The sequence below is a fragment of the Cupressus sempervirens genome, chromosome 3, assembly GCF_028749045.1.
Source record: "Cupressus sempervirens isolate cs-2001-9-10 chromosome 3, ASM2874904v1, whole genome shotgun sequence".
Lineage (NCBI taxonomy): Eukaryota > Viridiplantae > Streptophyta > Pinopsida > Cupressales > Cupressaceae > Cupressus > Cupressus sempervirens.
The window spans coordinates 562201998-562206638 of record NC_143120.1 but is presented as its reverse complement, the minus strand read 5'-3'; the positions used below and the strand labels follow the sequence as shown (position 1 = coordinate 562206638).

The following is a 4641-nucleotide window of genomic DNA, read 5'->3' as shown; positions in this document are numbered from 1 at the left end:
TAATACATCTGAGGGGGTTTCTCTTTGAGATACTTCTTCACCTTCTTTGGAGATTGGATTTCCCAACTCTTCACGTTCTCTTGATTTTTCACATCTCATAGGTTAACTTGATGGTGTGACAAAATCTTTGATCTTGGAAACACTTGTTCAGTCTTCAAAGATGCATACATGGAGAACTTCTTCCTCCTTCCTCACTTTTTACATGGAGTGGCTTCTTCATCTTTTGATGTATTTATCTTTTCCTAAGGAGAGACATGTTTCTTGTAGGCATTGGATTATATTTTTCTTTTAGGTACTCTTCATCTACATTGGAGCTTCTTCATTATTGGGGGGATATCATGGCTCCTTATTTCCTTCCTATGGGGGGATCATTTTTTTTATATACATTATGTATGCAATTTTTGGGGGGTCTTGAGTACTCCGTCCATTCATACATCTTGTTTTCATCTCTCTTTTTGGAGGAGGTTTTTTCCCATGAGTTTTTCTCTCTATCTCCACTTTATGAGAGATTACATTTCATGTATTGCATTACATATTGTACGTGGGTACCTAAAATGGCCTAGTAGTCGAGACCTATCTTATATTGTGAGTTTAAGTGCATTCCCCTAAGTTGCACTTAAGGGGGATGCTGGTGTAATTAAATATTCACCAATTACACTTAATTAAGCTTACTTAGGATAATACATTGCATAGTAGTTTGTGATTGAGACACTTGGGAGTTCGCACCTTAATTAAACACATGGTGTAGGAGAATTCCACTCTAGGCGATCATAGTTGTTATCTCATTCCACCTTTAGTGCACTTATCACATTATCATCCTCATCATTGCACATACTTCATTGCATAATGGAGGATGGTCCACCTTTGGTGGACATGTGATTCCACCTTGTATGGGTGATAGCTTATCTTACTCTTATCATTGTCTCTTATTACCTCTCCTATATAAGGAGGCCTATTATGTACATTTAAAATCATTCCATTGGATGTCAATCAAGTCCATTATCAATAATAGCATTCTTGCATCTTCATGCAATTGTCCCTCCATTCTCTTGTGGAAGTTATCTTGATCTTTCATTTGATCCTATAAATGTTGTAGAGTCACCTAAAACTCTAACAATAGGAGCTGACTTTATTAATTTCTAACAATGGTTCTAAAAACTACAGGAGAATGTTGACTTTGATAATGCAAGATATAGTTCCAAATTAGTTTTCAAAAACATCATTACTTGCATGACTAAATATGGTTGTACTAATACCACAAGATTCCCACTCCTAAAAACATCAAGTTCAATACAAAAGGGAAAGCTAGGAAATGACAATTTCCTAAGAATAAGCTTGTCAAAACCAATTTCAAAAATTCATGACTGCATAAGGCACATTGTCAAGTAGGTCATATTCTTTCTATATAATATTCTACACACCAAAAAAGACTAAAATAAGAACATTTTAACTTGTTATCTCCATAACTAGAGATTGGTCAAGGAACATATTAAGCTTCACTTAATAAATTCTTGACATACTATAATGCCTTTTTAGAACTAATATACACTTTAAGAAAAAACTCCATAAATCTCTACATCTATGATTTCACAAATTCTCAGCTCTTATTTTTCATCTAAGGAAATAATTGCATAGCTTTGTCAGATCAAATAAAAAATTATTTTCAAACAAAAATAAATCATAAGAAGAATTAATCATTTCCTAGAGCTCATTGTTAGGCTGAACTAAATGGTAGTACAACTCAAAGAAAATTAGATGGAACAAACCTCAACCACTCTTCTTAATTTTAGTCACTTATGAGAATAAATTTTCAAAATTCAAATTGCATAGATCGAAGATGTCTACATTCTAATGAAGTTTATACCATAAATTGACATGAAGAGGAAGACTTGTGAAAAACACCACTACATAACTTGATAAACAAATAACATACATGTGCAGGTTTTTCAATTTGTCACTAGCAAAAAGTAGAGAGAAATATCAAGTCTAGTCTTCCTTGCAAAATGATAGTTGGCAAGCTCAAACAATGATGTTTCTTCTTCTTCCCTTTTCTTTGTTGCACTCCTAGTATTTTAGCTACAAGACTGAGACTGACTAGAAGCACATTATGTTGGAGATACATGTCATAAGGTTTTCTTCATGCTTTTAGATCCTTCTAATACCAATTTTGGCCCCATTTGATGTCTATAGAATAGGGATGGCCAAATAAGTGTAGAACAAACCCAATCCCTTGAGTTATTTACGCTTGACCTTCCCACAAGATCATAAAGCCATCATTCACCCAAGGATCTCCTTTAGATATGCCTCCATAAGGATAAAAGCCTCCCATACACTGAGTTGTAATGCATTCCATCGGTGTAAAGGGAAGAAGTTATTAATTTTATTCCAACCCTTCCAATCCATGAGTTCTAAGACCTGTATATACAAATATCATCATAAATTTTGTTGAAATATATTAAATCACAAGACACTTAATGTAATGCCTCGCCCGCAGATCCTTGGAACAAGGATTCAATACAAGCTAAGATATTTTTTTTTACAAGTATGAAAGCACATGACAACATCATACAGGGATCACAAAGATCACAACGGAATACTTCACCACAATCTCGGCAACCAACAGATCTTCGAACACCACTACCAAACTGACACACGTGAACAAAAGCCAACAACCATGACATAGAAGATGAGGGCTTAAGAAATGACCACTCATCAACAAAACACCAAGCTCGGGTAAAATGCAAAATCCTAAAATTTGGCTAAGCTTGAATTCCTGAAGCTTTGAAAATTGGCTAAGTCTGGATTTCTGAAGTCCTGAAATTTCCTAGAATCATTATCTTATCTCCGAGAGGTCTGAAACCTATCTCAAAAGATTTGTTACATATATTAAAATATATCTTAAGTATCAACTTATACTTAAATGATATATTTTAAACCCCAAAGACACGCAAAAATAAATTGAAAGAAAACAACCTGAATCTAAAAAGCAACAACATAGGGTCGAAGAACACCAAAAAGGGTATCCAAAACAACTCTCAAAAAGTTTGAATCAAATCAAAAAGTGCCTGCTGCTGACCTGCGCAAGTTTTTACAAAACCCGTGCGATACTTTAATACAACACTAAAAAGTATCGCACGATATTTCTAAAGAAGGAGGGCAACACTTTCAAAGTTTGAGTGATACTTTTCTCAAGGGCATGCGATACTTTCAAGGTATCATACGACATTTATCCAAAGAAGGTGCAATACTTTCTAGTATCGCACGACATTTCTCCAAGAGGCGTGTGATACTTTCTAGCATCGTACGACACAGTTTCTATGGGCGTGCGATACATTTTTATGTCGCACCATGCTGATAAAATGTCACCCATAGAAACACAAAAACACTTAAGGAAAACAAAAAAGGGAAAAAGAAGAGAAAATTTGAGTTCAGAACCTCCACACCAAGGAGTACCGAATCCACATAGATCGAGAAGCGAACACTCAAGTGCAAAATCAACAAGATGCCAAGATCAAGAAGGAGATACATCTATCCATCTAAAACTACAATAGAAAAGAACGTACTGAAAGCAACATCACAGTGAACATAGACAACATCGCAATGTATAGAGATAATATCACAATTAAAAAATTACCAAATTAAGTACGTGGTTCCTCCCAACCGTCAATAGCATCATAAGACCATCATGGGTCCTAGCCATACCCCGCGCGTAACATCCCAAGCCATCAATCAAATCATCAGTACTATCGTAATAGGAACGTCACTACTAAACATGAAAATAACCAAAAGCATAAGGAAATACTAACATGCTAGTAGTAAAGCATCAGATAATCCTACAAGTAGATAACATCACCTATTACATGCTGAACATCGTAATAAGAAAATCTAACATGCTAAACCAATAAGCAATAGATAAACTAATACAACAATTCACATCATCTAGGCATATGCTAAACATCCTAATATGGAAATGCGTCAAATAAACTAACATCATCTAAACATGATATCCAAGCATTCTAATGAAAGCATAAACCACACGAAAGCATACTCTGAAACTAGAAGCATTAAGTGAAAACATCAAGCAATGGTCACACTAGAATAAGAGATCGTCTTTGTACACTAGTCCCTAGTAGTGGTGAAGGTAGCTACGCCTCCCAACCATGTGAAACTCATAGGTCTACACCTGTCGTGCTGATGGAGATAAAGATCCAACCACAAACACACATAAAGCACAACATCCAAGGCTAACACTCACGCCAAATAGAATGATGGCTATAACCAAGAACTTAAGACAATGCAAGGAGTACAGGTCCTGGTTAGACACTCAATAGGCTACTAAATAGGGGCTAACATCATGGAGAGTCGCTTGGCATCCAAAAGCCCAAGCTAATATAGGCAGCTACTCTTCTCAATAAAAGGTGCACAACCTAGGGCAGTAACTCTTCATGATAGAAGGCGCACAACCCACACATTTTATTATCTTGTATTTATTAGCACCCAATGTTTTAATTTAATTATCATTTATATAAAACTTCCTCTGCCAATCGGGGAATAGTCACTAGGTTGCAGGATAGAAGCCCCTCCATATGCTACCCTACCCTACCCATGCTCATCCTACGACAAGTGCTCATGGGCATGCAT

General features: G+C 35.9%; 1 long non-coding RNA gene across 1 annotated transcript; it reads right to left on the bottom strand.

Moving 5' to 3' along the window:
• Positions 1 to 1889: 1889 nt before the first annotated feature.
• On the bottom strand, positions 1890 to 3868 carry LOC149567660 (uncharacterized). The gene is made up of 2 exons (XR_016361647.1): positions 3635 to 3868; positions 1890 to 2415 (listed from the first exon to the last, which is right to left on the bottom strand). It is a non-coding gene; the product is annotated as an uncharacterized LOC149567660 (long non-coding RNA).
• Positions 3869 to 4641: the final 773 nt, after the last annotated feature.